Source organism: Aegilops tauschii, chromosome 2, assembly GCF_002575655.3.
Source record: "Aegilops tauschii subsp. strangulata cultivar AL8/78 chromosome 2, Aet v6.0, whole genome shotgun sequence".
Lineage (NCBI taxonomy): Eukaryota > Viridiplantae > Streptophyta > Magnoliopsida > Poales > Poaceae > Aegilops > Aegilops tauschii.
This window is the reverse complement of record NC_053036.3, coordinates 264,724,634-264,739,717: the sequence shown is the minus strand read 5'-3', so window position 1 is coordinate 264,739,717 and position 15,084 is coordinate 264,724,634.

Genomic DNA, 15,084 nt, shown 5'->3' with positions numbered 1-15,084 from the left:
GAAAGTGAGTGGGAGCTCTGTAGCATTTCTCTTATTATATGTCGATGACATACTATTGATGGGAAATGATATAGAATTCTTGGAAAGTATAAAGGCCTACTTGAATAAGTGTTTTTCAATGAAGGACCTTGGAGAAGCTGCTTACATATTAGGCATCAAGATCAATAGAGATAGATCGAGACGCCTCATAGGTCTTTCACAAAGCACATACCTTGACAAGATATTGAAGAAGTTCAATAAGGATCAGTCCAAGAAGGGGTTCTTGCATGTATTGCAAGGTGTGAGATTGAGCACGGCTCAATGCCCGACCACGACAGAAGATAGAGAAAAGATGAGTGTCGTCCCCTATGCCTCGGCCATAGGGTCTAATATGTATGCCATGCTGTGTACCAGACCTGATGTAAACCTTGCCGTAAGTTTGGTAGGAAGATACCAAAGTAATCCCGGCATGGAACACTGCACAGCGGTCAAGAACATCCTGAAGTACCTGAAAAGGACTAAGGATATGTTTCTCATTTATGGAGGTGACGAAGAGCTCGTCGTAAAGGGTTACGTCGATGCTAGCTTCGACACAGATCTGGATGACTCTAAGTCACAAACCGGATACGTGTATATTTTGAATGGTGGGGCAGTCAGCTGGTGCAGTTGCAAGCAAAGCATCGTGGCAGGATCTACATGTGAAGCGGAGTACATGGCAGCCTCGGACGCAGCACATGAAGCAATCTAGATGAAGGAGTTCATTGCCGACCTAGGAGTTATTCCCAATGCATCGGGGCTGATGACTCTCTTCTGTGACAACACTGGAGCTATTGCCCTTGCCAAGGAGCCCAGGTTTCACAAGAAGACCAGGCACATCAGGCGTCGCTTCAACTCCATTCGTGAAAATGTTCAAAATGGAGACATAGATATTTGTAAAGTGCATACGGATTTGAATGTCGCAGATCCGTTGACTAAACCTCTTCCACGAGCGAAACATAATCAACACCAGAACTCTATGGGTGTACGATTCATCACAATGTCACTAGATTATTGACTCTAGTGCAAGTGGGAGACTGTTGGAAATATGCCCTAGAGGCAATAATAAAATGGTTATTATTATATTTCCTTGTTCATGATAATTGTCTATTGTTCATGCTTTAATTGTGTTATCCGGAAATAATAATACATGTGTGAATACATAGACCATAATATGTCCCTAGTGAGCCTCTAGTTGACTAGCTCGTTGATCAATAGATGGTTATGGTTTCCTGACCATGGACATTGGATGTCATTGATAACGGGATCACATCATTAGGAGAATGATGTGATGGACAAGACCCAATCCTAAGCATAGCACTAGATCGTGTAGTTCGTTTGCTAAAGCTTTTCTAATGTCAAGTGTCATTTCCTTAGACCATGAGATCGTGCAACTCCCGGATACCGTAGGAATTCTTTGGGTGTACCAAACGTCACAACGTAATTGGGTGGCTATAAAGGTGCACTACAGGTATCTCCGAAAGTGTCTGTTGGGTTGGCTCGGATCGAGACTAGGATTTGTCACTCCGTATGACGGAGAGGTATCTCTGGGCCCACTCAGTATTGCATCATCATAATGAGCTCAATGTGACTAAGTAGTTAGTCATGGGATCATGCATTACGGAACGAGTAAAGTGACTTGCCGGTAACGAGATTGAACGAGGTATTGGGATACCGACGATCGAATCTCGGGCAAGTAAAGTACCGAATTGACAAAGGGAATTGTATACGGGATTGCTTGAATCCTCGACATCGTGGTTCATCTGATGAGATCATCGTGGAACATGTGGGAGCCAACATGGGTATCCAGATCGCGCTTTTGGTTATTGGCTAGAGAGGTGTCTCGGTCATGTCTGCATTATTCCCGAACCCGTAGGGTGTACACACTTAAGGTTCGATGACGCTAGGGTTATAAGGAAGGTTTGTATGTGATTACCGAATGTTGTTCAGAGTCCCGGATGAGATCCCGGACGTCACGAGGAGTTCTGGAATGGTCCGGAGGTAAAGATTTATATATGGGAAGTCACCATACGGTCACCGGAAATATTCGGGGGTATACCGGTATTGTACCGGGACCACCGGAGGGGTTCCGGGGGTCCACCGGGAGGGTCCACCTGCCCCGGAGGGCCTTATCGGCTGTAGGTGGAAGGGAACCAGCCCTTAGTGGGCTGGGCGCCAAGCCCCCTAGGGCCCATGTGCCTAGGGTTTGGGGGGAACCCTAAAGGGGGGCGCCCCCTTGCTTGGGGGGCAAGCTCCCTCCCCCCTTGGCCGTCCCCCTCTAGATCTCATCTAGAGGGGCCGGCCCCCTTCCCCCTTCTCCCTATAAATTGAGGGGTGAGGGGAGGGCTGCAGCACCACATCCAAGGCGCAGCCCCTCCCCTCCCCAACACCTCTCCTCCTCCGCGTGTGCTTGGCGAAGCCCTGCCAGAGAACTGTCACTCCACCACCACCACGCCGTCGTGCTGCTGTTGGAGCCTTCTTCCTCAACCTCTTCCTCCTCCTTGCTGGATCAAGGCGTCGGAGACGTCACCGCTCCGTACGTGTGTTGAACGCGGAGGTGCCGTCCGTTCGGCGCTTGGATCATCGGTGATTTGGATCACGACGAGTACGACTCCATCAACCCCGTTCTCTTGAACGCTTCCGCTCGCGATCTACAAGGGTATGTAGATGCACTCCTCCCCTCTCGTTGCTAGTAAACTCCATAGATTGATCTTGGTGATGCGTAGAAAATTTTAATTTCTGCTACAATCCCCATCAGTGGCATCATGAGCTAGGTCTATGCGTAGTTTCTATGCACGAGTAGAACACAAGTTGGTGTGGGCGTCGATTTTGTCAATTTACTTGCCGTTACTAGTCTTATCTTGATTCGGCGGCATCGTGGGGTGAAGCGGCCCGGACCGACCTTACACGTACGCTTACGTGAGACAGGTTCCACCGACTGACATGCGCTAGTTGCATAAGGTGGCTAGCGGGTGTCTGTCTCTCCCACATTAGTCGGATAGGATTCGATGAAAAGGGTCCTTATGAAGGGTAAATAGAAATTGGCATATCACGTTGTGGTTTTGGCGTAGGTAAGAATCGTTCTTGCTAGAAACCTATAGCAGCCACGTAAAAGTTTGCAACAACAATTAGAGGGCGTCTAACTTGTTTTTGCAGCAAGTGTCATGTGATGTGATATGGCCAGAAGGATGTGATGAATGATATATGTGATGTATGAGATTGATCATGTTCTTGTAATAGGAATCACGACTTGCATGTCGATGAGTATGACAACCGGCAGGAGCCATAAGAGTTGTCTTAATTTATTTATGACCTGCGTGTCAACTGGAACGTCATGTAATTACTTTACTTTATTGCTAACCGTTAGCCATAGTAGTAGAAGTAATAGTTGGCGAGACAACTTCATGAAGACACGGTGATGGAGATCATGATGATGGAGATCATGGTGTCATGCCGGTGACGATGATGAACATGGCGCCCCGAAGATGGAGATCAAAAGGAGCAAAATGATATGGGCCATATCATGTCACTATTTGATTGCATGTGATGTTTATCATGTTTTACATCTTATTTGCTTAGAACGACGGTAGCATAAATAAGATGATCCCTCGCTAAAATTTCAAGAAAGTGTCCCCCCTAACTATGCACCGTTGCGAAGGTTCGTTGTTCCGAAGCACCACGTGATGATCGGGTGTGATAGGTTCTAACGTTCGCATACAACGGGTGTAAGCCAGATTTACACACGCAATACACTTAGGTTGACTTGACGAGCCTAGCATGTACAGACATGGCCTCGGAACACAAGAGACCGAAAGGTCGAACATGAGTCGTATAGCAGATACGATCAACATGAAGATGTTCACCGATGATGACTAGTCCGTCTCACGTGATGATCGGACACGGCCTAGTTGACTCGGATCATGTATCCCTTAGATGACTAGAGGGATGTCTGTCTGAGTGGGAGTTTGTTAATAATTTGATTAGATGAACTTAATTATCATGAACTTAGTCTAAAAAACCTTTACAATATGTCTTGTAGATCAAATGGCCCACGCTAATGTTGCCCTCAACTTCAACGCGTTCCTAGAGAAAACCAAGCTGAAAGACGATGGTAGCAACTACACGGACTGGGTCCGTAACCTGAGGATTATCCTCATAGCTGCCAAGAAAGCATATGTTCTTGAAGCACCGCTAGGTGATGCACCTGTTTTCCCAGCAACTCAAGACGTTCTGAACGCCTGGCAGTCACGTAGTGATGATTACTCCCTGGTTCAGTGCGGCATGCTTTACAGCTTAGAACCGGGGCTCCAAAAGCGTTTTGAGCAGCACGGAGCATATGAGATGTTCCAAGAGCTGAAAATGGTTTTCCAAGCTCATGCCCGGGTCGAGAGATATGAAGTATCCGACAAGTTCTACAGTTGTAAGATGGAGGAGAATAGTTCCGTCAGCGAACACATACTCAAAATGTCTGGGTTGCACAACCGCTTGTCTCAGCTGGGAGTTAATCTCCCGGATGACGCGGTCGTTGACAGAATCCTTCAGTCGCTCCCACCTAGCTACAAGAGCTTTGTGATGAACTTCAATATGCAGGGGATGGAAAAGACCATTCCTGAGGTATATTCAATGCTGAAATCAGCGGAGGTGGAGATCAAAAAGGAACATCAAGTGTTGATGGTGAATAAAACCACTAAGTTCAAGAAAGGCAAGGGTAAGAAGAACTTCAAGAAAGACGGCAAGGGAGTTGCCGCGCCGGTAAGCAAGCTGCCAGGAAGAAGACAAAGAATGGACCCAAGCCTGAGACTGACTGCTTTTATTGCAAGGGAAACGGTCACTGGAAGCGGAACTACCCCAAGTACTTAGCGGATAAGAAGGCCGGCAATACCAAAGGTATATGTGATATACATGTTATAGATGTGTACCTAACCAGCGCTCGTAGTAGCTCCTGGGTATTTGATACTGGTGCGGTTGCTCATATTTGTAACTCAAAGCAGGAGCTGCGGAATAAGCGGAGACTGGCGAAGGACGAGGTGACGATGCGCGTCGGGAATGGTTCCAAGGTCGATGTGATCGCCGTCGGCACGCTACCTCTACATTTACCTACGGGACTAGTTTTAAACCTCAATAATTGATATTTAGTGCCAGCTTTGAGCATGAACATTGTATCTGGATCTCGTTTAATGCGAGATGGCTACTCATTTAAATCCAAGAATAATGGTTGTTCTATTTATATGAGAGATATGTTTTATGGTCATGCCCCGTTGGTCAATGGTTTATTCTTAATGAATCTCGAACGTGATGTTACACATATTCATAGTGTGAATGCCAAGAAATGTAAGGTTGATAATGATAGTCCCACATACTTGTAGCACTGCCGCCTTGGTCACATTGTTGTCAAACGCATGAAGAAACTCCATGCAGATGGACTTTTGGAGTCTCTTGATTATGAATCATTTGACACGTGCGAACCATGCCTCATGGGCAAAATGACCAAGACTCCGTTCTCCGGAACAGTGGAGCGAGCAACCAACTTATTGGAAATCATACATACTGATGTGTGCGGTCCAATAAGCGTTGAGGCTTGTGGTGGCTATCGTTATGTTCTCACCCACACTGATGACTTGAGTAGATATGGGTATGTCTACTTAATGAAACACAAGTCTGAGACCTTTGAAAATTTCAAGGAATTTCAGAGTGAGGTTGAGAATCAACGTGACAGGAAAATAAAGTTCTTACGATCAGATCGTGGAGGGGAATATTTGAGTCACGAATTTGGCACACATTTAAGGAAATGTGGAATTGTTTCACAACTCACGCCGTCTGGAACACCTCAGCGTAATGGTGTGTCCGAACGTCGTAATCGCACTCTATTGGATATGGTGCGATCTATGATGTCTCTTACCGATCTACCGCTATCATTCTGGGGTTATGCTTTAGAGACTGCCGCATTCACTTTAAATAGGGCTCCGTCGAAATCCGTTGAGACGACACCGTATGAATTATGGTTTGGAAAGAAACCTAAGCTGTCGTTTCTTAAAGTTTTGGGATGCGATGCTTATGTCAAGAAACTTCAACCTAAAAAGCTCGAACCCAAGTCGGAAAAATGCGTCTTCATAGGATACCCTAAGGAAACCATTGGGTATACCTTCTACCTCAGATCCGAAGGCAAGATCTTCGTGTCCAAGAACGGGTCCTTTCTAGAGAAAGAGTTTCTCTCGAAAGAAGTAAGTGGGAGGAAAGTGGAACTTGATGAGATGACCCCTCTCGAACCAGAAAGTAGCGCAGCACAAGAAAATGTTTCTGTGGTGCCTGCACCGACTAGAGAGGAAGTTAATGATGACGATCATGATCAACTTACCACTAAACTTCGTAGGTCCACAAGGACACGTTCCGCACCAGAGTGGTACGGCAACCCTGTCCTGGAAATCATGTTGTTGGACAACGGTGAACCTTCGAACTACGAAGAAGCAATGGCGGGTCCAGATTCCAACAAATGGCTTGAAGCCATGCAATCCGAGATAGGATCCATGTATGAAAACAAAGTATGGACTTTGACAGACTTGCCCGATGATCGGCGAGCGATAGAAAATAAATGGATCTTTAAGAAGAAGACGGACGCGGATGGAAATGTTACCATCTATAAAGCTCGACTTATCGCTTAGGGTTATCGACAAGTTCAAGGAGTTGACTACGATGAGACCTTCTCACCCATAGCGAAGTTGAAGTTCGTCCGAATCATGTTAGCAATTGCTGCATTCTACGATTATGAAATATGGCAAATGGACGTCAAAACAGCATTCCTTAACGGCTTCCTTAAGGAAGAATTGTATATGATGCAGCCGGAAGGTTTTGTTGATCCTAAGAATGCTGACAAAGTATGCAAGCTCCAGTGCTCAATCTATGTGCTGGTGCAGGCATCTCGGAGTTGGAACATTCGCTTTGATGAGATGATCAAAGCGTTTGGGTTTACGCAGACTTATGGAGAAGCCTGTGTTTACAAGAAAGTGAGTGGGCGCTCTGTAGCATTTCTCTTATTATATGTGGATGACATACTATTGATGGGAAATGATATAGAATTCTTGGAAAGTATAAAGGCCTACTTGAATAAGTGTTTTTCAATGAAAGACCTTGGAGAAGCTGCTTACATATTAGGCATCAAGATCTATAGAGATAGATCGAGACGCCTCATAGGTCTTTCACAAAGCACATACCTTGACAAGATATTGAAGAAGTTCAATATGGATCAGTCCAAGAAGGGGTTCGTGCCTGTATTGCAAGGTGTGAGATTGAGCACGGCTCAATGCCCGACCACGGCAGAAGATAGAGAAAAGATGAGTGTCGTCCCCTATGCCTCGGCCATAGGGTCTATTATGTATGCCATGCTGTGTACCAGACCTGATGTAAACCTTGCCGTAAGTTTGGTAGGAAGGTACCAAAGTAATGCCGGCATGGAACACTGGACAGCGGTCAAGAACATCCTGAAGTACCTGAAAAGGACTAAGGATATGTTTCTTGTTTATGGAGGTGACGAAGAGCTCGTCGTAAAGGGTTACGTCGATGCTAGCTTCGACACAGATCTGGATGACTCTAAGTCACAAACCGGATACGTGTATATTTTGAATGGTGGGGCAGTCAGCTGGTGCAGTTGCAAGCAAAGCGTCGTGGCGGGATCTACATGTGAAGCGGAGTACATGGCAGCCTCGGAGGCAGCACATGAAGCAATCTGGATGAAGGAGTTCATTGCCGACCTAGGAGTTATTCCCAATGCATCGGGGCCGATGACTCTCTTCTGTGACAACACTGGAGCTATTGCCCTTGCCAAGGAGCCCAGGTTTCACAAGAAGACCACGCACATCAAGCGTCGCTTCAACTCCATTCGTGAAAATGTTCAAAATGGAGAGATAGATATTTGTAAAGTGCATACGGATTTGAATGTCGCGGATCCGTTGACTAAACCTCTTCCACGAGCGAAACATGATCAACACCAGAACTCTATGGGTGTACGATTCATCACAAGGTAACTAGATTATTGACTCTAGTGCAAGTGGGAGACTGTTGGAAATATGCCCTAGAGGCAATAATAAAATGGTTATTATTATATTTCCTTGTTCATGATAATTGTCTATTCTTCATGCTTTAATTGTGTTATCCAGAAATCGTAATACATGTGTGAATACATAGACCATAACATGTCCCTAGTGAGCCTCTAGTTGACTAGCTCGTTGATCAATAGATGGTTATGGTTTCCTGACCATGGACATTGGATGTCATTGATAACGGGATCACATCATTAGGAGAATGATGTGATGGACAAGACCCAATCCTAAGCATAACACTAGATCGTGTAGTTCGTTTGCTAAAGCTTTTCTAATGTCAAGTGTCATTTCCTTAGACCATGAGATCGTGCAACTCCCGGATACCGTAGGAATGCTTTGGGTGTACCAAACGTCACAACGTAACTGGGTGGCTACAAAGGTGCACTACAGGTATCTCCGAAAGTGTCTGTTGGGTTGGCTCGGATCGAGACTGGGATTTGTCACTCCGTATGACGGAGAGGTATCTCTGGGCCCACTCGGTATTGCATCATCATAATGAGCTCAATGTGACTAAGTAGTTAGTCACGGGATCATGCATTATGGAACGAGTAAAGTGACTTGCCGGTAACGAGATTGAACGAGGTATTGGGATACCGACGATCGAATCTCGGGCAAGTAAAGTACCGAATTGACAAAGGGAATTGTATACGGGATTGCTTGAATCCTCGACATCGTGGTTCATCCGATGAGATCATCGTGGAACATGTGGGAGCCAACATGGGTATCCAGATCCCGCTGTTGGTTATTGGCTAGGGAGGTGCCTCGGTCATGTCTGCATGATTCCTGAACCCGTAGGGTCTACACACTTAAGGTTCGATGACGCTAGGGTTATAAGGAAGGTTTGTATGTGATTACCGAATGTTGTTCGGAGTCCCGGATGAGATCCCGGACGTCACGAGGAGTTCTGGAATGGTCCGGAGGTAAAGATTTATATATGGGAAGTCACCATACGGTCACCGGAAATATTCGGTGGTATACCGGTATTGTACCGGGACCACCGGAGGGGTTCCGGGGGTCCACCGGGAGGGTCCACCTGCCCTGGAGGGCCTTATGGGCTGTAGGTGGAAGGGAACCAGCCCTTAGTGGGCTGGGCGCCAACCCCCCTAGGGCCCATGCGCCTAGGGTTTGGGGGGAACCCTAAAGGGGGGCGCCCCCTTGCTTGGGGGGCAAGCTCCCTCCCCCCTTGGCCGCCCCCCTCTAGATCTCATCTAGAGGGGCCGGCCCCTTCCCCCTTCTCCCTATAAATTGAGGGGTGAGGGGAGGGCTGCAGCACCACATCCAAGGCACAGCCCCTCCCCTCCCCAACACCTCTCCTCTTCCACGTGTGCTTGGCGAAGCCCTGCCGGAGAACTGTCACTCCACCACCACCACGCCGTCGTGCTGCTGTTGGAGCCTTCTTCCTCAACCTCTCCCTCCTCCTTGCTGGATCAAGGCGTGGGAGACGTCACCGCTCCGTACGTGTGTTGAACGCGGAGGTGCCGTCCTTTCGGCGCTTGGATCATCGGTGATTTGGATCACGACGAGTACGACTCCATCAACCCCGTTCTCTTGAACGCTTCCGCTCGCGATCTACAAGGGTATGTAGATGCACTCCTCCCCTCTCGTTGCTAGTAAACTCCATAGATTGATCTTGGTGATGCGTAGAAAATTTTAATTTCTGCTACGATCCCCATCATAATCTTCCTAAAGCAGGTCAGTATCCCCTTCATCCAGATGATCGTGTTTTGTCATACTGAGCTATTGATATGTTGCTACTGTTTTGCAACACCGTTTAAGTACAGTTATTGTGATGCGGAGTATCCTATGGGCATCCCCATGTCAAGAGTCCATTTGGCAAGTGACACATGCCACATCTACTTCACATACATATAGGTGAATCATCTCCTTTGCACGTGTCCATTTGTATCCTTCGACCCCTCTCTCGTGTGCATATATAGGTGTGAGCGGAGCTACACATTCATCGAGGAGGAGTCCAGGCTCAAGAGTTCATGTACACCATCATCGAGGTTGACCACATCAAGGGAGCCGAGAAGCATCCACGAGGAAGGAGAAGGAGTGCACCAGGGCCAAGGCTGCATGTCCCAGACGACCCCGTGCGCACGGGCCCCCGAGACCCCGTGCCCACTGGCTACTCAGGAACCTGGCGCTGGAGCACCCCATGCGCACGGGCATGTACCGTGCACACGAGACCCCCGTGCGCACGAGCCCTACAGGATGGCCGACTTTGACTTGGCTGTTGGGCCTCCACTTCGTCCACTTCATCCCCAAGCCTATATATTACGTGCCTAGACCATATGTTATGGTTAGCAAAGGATATGACATGATCTATATGAGGTTTCCTCCTTGTACCTCCTCTTGAGAGAGAGACCGCTCCCATGGAGGTCAAGACCTCCATTGGAGAATATCCCTAGTGGATTCAAGACCCCATCTAGGGAAGGATCCCCATCATAGGATCACCAAGACCTCACCTCCCTTTGGGATTTGGGATGAACTCTATCTTGTATCTTTCCTTTTGTTGTTCTTGTACCTTTGTGGATCTTGTGTGGACATGAGTCTAGTGGATGTGTGATTTGGGCTTGTTCTTGAGTGTTCCTCTTGTGACTCCCCTCTGTGTTCTTCCTGTTCTTGGGGATTTCCCCTATAATTAGTGAAAGATCTCCACTTAGGGTTCCACCCTACAACATTATGGTATCAGAGCCACGGTTTCTCATGAAATTGGAGCCCCCTCTTTGTTCTCTAGCCTAATTATGCATGTTCTTGCCCAATTTAAAAAATCGCCACGAAAATAGCCCCAAATATTTTCTTGCAATTTGTTGGTTCTTGTGTGATTTTGTTGTGTTTGATCCACAATTTTGATGTTTGGCAAGTAGATCTTGGCTTCCCCCTATCTCCTCAATCCCACCCCAATATTTCTTCTCCATCTCAAATCTGAGCCACGAAAATCACGAAATTTCCACTCTCCCCGTGCCCACGGGCCCCAGACCCCCTATGCACGGCCCCTTGAAAAGTCTCTGGACACCCAGTGCCCACAGACCTGTACCGTGTGCACGGAACTCCGTGCCCACAGCCTCCTAACCCCGTGCGCACGGCCCCCTATAGCAGTTGACAACGTTTCATCACTCCAGTCATAACTCTCGCATCCGGAGACCGTTTTCGACGTTCTTTAGCTCGTTGAGTAGCTATTGACATCCCCCATCCATCTAGATAGGTTCCCACATCATTTGTCTCCATCAAAATTTTGACATTTTGGCATCTTTGCCTAGGCCCTCCACCCTATCATCCGCAAAACCATCATAGCCTTCCGCAACCTAACCCATTTTGATCCACTTAGCTTTTGTGGTTGTTTGAGTTGTGACTTGAGTCTCCTAAGGTGTCTCAGCTACTTGGGGACGGTTGCTTCTTCATCAACCACCACCACCACTTCTGCATTGCCATCTCCGACACCACCACCGCATGCCCGCTACCACCATTTGACATTTGAGATTTTGAGTTTGTGGTTTTTTCATTTCCAAAGGTGTTTCGGGTACTTAGGAATGGTTCGACTTCGACATCACCACCACTCATCATAACCCTGAGGTCGTCATCAACATTGACCACTTCATCATTTTGAGAACATCAACTGTATGCAAGGACAGTAACCTGGACGACATCATTGTACATATTCCTTGCCATTGCATTGATTGCCCCGAGCCTATTGCGTACCTTACCTATTGAGACTAGCGAGTTGAGAATTGTCGGGCCATGCTATTTGTGCACCTTAGTGATACGCTTACGCCGCATAGCTAGTTTTAGCATGCAATCATCTTGCTATCATCATTGTGCCATAAGTCTCTCCTGTGCATATCTTACATACTTGTCTCATATCATACTTGGCTTGAGCATCAAGCATAAAAGAGAGAGAGAGAGAGAGAGAGAGAGAGAGAGAGAGAGAGAGAGAGAGAGCAAAAAGCTTTTAAGCAAAAGAGGAGATACAAAAGAGCTTGTAAGCAATAGAAATAGCATTGAGCCATTTTGCATATTACATACACTCGGAGCATACATACATAGCATACCTGGGATTGAAGACAGCACATTTAATCTCCTAGGTTGGTGCACAAGCGTATCTTGCCCATCTGAGCAATCGAGTTACTGTATCTCTAGCATCCGTGCAAAAAAGCTTTTTCCGTGGCAACACATTTTGTGCTCATTCCTTGGTTGAGCGGATCCCATCTATCTATCTATCTATCTATCTATCTATCTATCCGTGTATGTGTTTCTTGTGTCACCATAGCATTGATCATTTGCTTCACATTACAATTTTGTGAATCTTCCTCAACATTTTCGATATCTGGGACTAAATTTTGCTTGAATTTTGTGCCACTTGTCCTAACCAAGCCACTCGATAAGCTTTAATTTGTAGGTGTGAGTGAACAAGTCCGGTACCAATTCCAGTATTCTCTCATATCACATGGAGTGACACGGGATACATCCTCAACTTTGGGAAACGGTATCTTGGTATTGTTTATCCCATTTCCTACTCACCTCTACTCAAATCTTGTGATGGATAGGAAAAGCACATCATCTTCGGTCTTCAACCGCATCGAGCGACTCGCCATCGACATACGACACTTCGAAGCAAGGAAACGGGACTACCTCGACGACAAGTTGGACGCACACATGGATTACATCCGACACGTGTTGTCCAACTACAAGTCTTCCTCCCCTTCTTCATCTTCATGGTGGAGAGGCTCAAGTCGTATGCCTTTGGAGCGGCCACATGATGAAAGTACCACATGACATCATCTTCATCTTCAAGACGACCGCCAAGACAACCGAAAGACACATGTGCATGAAGACGAAGAGCGCCATCGACTACAAGTTCAAGCAATTCAACATCACCACTAAGAGGACACTACGGCTACCGCCACCACTTCGTCATTTTCGCCAAGTGTTCTCAAGGCATCTTCACCTTTGGACGTACGACATCTTCACCTACTTCCCACGAGTACGCCTACTTCAACATCATCAAGTCCAAGGTGACCACCTACAAGCAAAGGCGGCACTTCCATCTTCGGAAGCCCCTCTAGGAAGACGGCCGAGCGTGGGATATTCCCTTTGGTCATGGAGACGAGCTACGAGGTGCCACATCATATGGGCCCCATACAAGACGGAGACAAGATGGTAGAGAAAGGGCCATCCCCTTCGACCACGATGACGAGCACAAACCTCTTCAACAACATGAAGACGACGCCCAAATGGGACTCTTACTCCTAGTTGAGCTACGACACCGCACATGAGACCTTATCTTTGGTCTTGGAGGGGAGTGATGATGTGCCATCTTCGGCCTTCATCCATGACAGCAACTATGAGATGGTTGAGCATGGGATTTTCCCTTCGACTGAGGAGGCTGATGTAGGGTAGAACCCTAGATGCCTGATCTTTCACGATTGGAGTGGATCCCACGAAGAACATGAGGGGAAAACGAAGGGAAACACGAGAGGAAATCACTCAAACCAACAAGATTCGATTACACATGTGCTAGATCCTCGAAACACAAAGAGATACACGATCCACGATCAACAATGGATGATACAAGTAGCAAGTTCTTCTCCGTGAGGAGGTCTTGAGGGTCTTCCCGTTAGGGGTCTTGAATCCAAGGTGGATCTTCTCTGTAGAGGTCGCGGTCTCTCTCCGTGGAGTAGATCCGGATGGATGAGAAAAGCTCTGTCTCAAGTATGAGCTAAACTAATGCTAACCCTAAAATGGAGGCAGAAGAAGAGTAATTATAGTCTAGGTTCAGAAAGGGTACATGGGCCTCGGCCCGAATCATTGCGCGCAGGCAAGGCCGGAAGTTCTGGGAGAGGCCGGAAGTTCCGGGAGCCGGAGGTTCCGGGCCAAGGTCCGGGGAGGGTACAGTCTAACCAGAGAGTTGGCACAGTGGTAGCTGGGCTGGCGTCCGGGGGCCAGAAGGTCCGGGCAAGCCGGAGGTTCCGGGGGGCGGAAGGTCCGGGCCAGGTTCCGGGCTGGTTCCTAGCTAACCAGAGAGTTGGCACGCCCGGGCTCGTCTGGGTCGTCGGAGGCCGGTAGTTCCGGGGAGGCCAGAGGTTCCGGACTCTGGCCGGAAGTTCCGGGCTGAACAGAAAGTTGACGCTTGCTCCTTCTTTCTCAGCTCTCGGCTCTGTGGCTTGTGCGTTGTACCTGATCACACATAATGTTTCTGAATTAGGCAGTAGCCATGTCTCACTCGAATGTAAGGGAAGCTCAAGTAGGAGAGATGTCACCTCAGATTGAATAGCACGTGCTCGAGCTCTTGTCATGGGTCCACTTGGAGCTTGGGTAGTTGAGGTAGTTTCCATGGGGATGACTGTGGGATGCTCCGCATCATCTCCCCCCTTGGCAAAGGTCCGACCTCGGATCAAAATCCTCATCACCATGGAAGGGAGAGATATCTTTGACATTGAAGATATCACTCACGGAGTAGTTGTCGCGTGGGAGATCGATCATGTAAGCATTGTTGTTGTAGCATGCTAAAACCTTGAAGGGTCCGTCGGCTCGCGGTAGAAGTTTGGACTTGTGTTCGTTGGGGAAGCGTTCCTTGCGAAGGTGTAGCCAAACAAGATCTCCGATATTGAATATCATGAGTTGCTTGTTGATGTTGAGCTTGGTCGCGAGTCATTGTACTTGGCACTTGGTGTTGTGCCTTGTATCTTCATGCATCTTCTTGCGGTAGCTCACTCGTGCACTCGCGTCCATGTTGATGCGGTCTTGTAGTGGTAGAGGAGGAATTTCTAGTGGGGACAATGGGTTGAAGCCGTAGACAACCTCAAAGGGGGACTTGTCGGTAGTCTTATGTCTTGCACAGTTGTAGGCGTACTCGGTGATGGGTAGGCACCCCTCCCACGCCTTAATGTTCTTCTTGATCAAAACGCGTAGTAGAGTGGAGAGCGTTCGGTTCGTCACCTCCGCTTGGCTGTCGGTTTGAGGATGGTATGCCGAA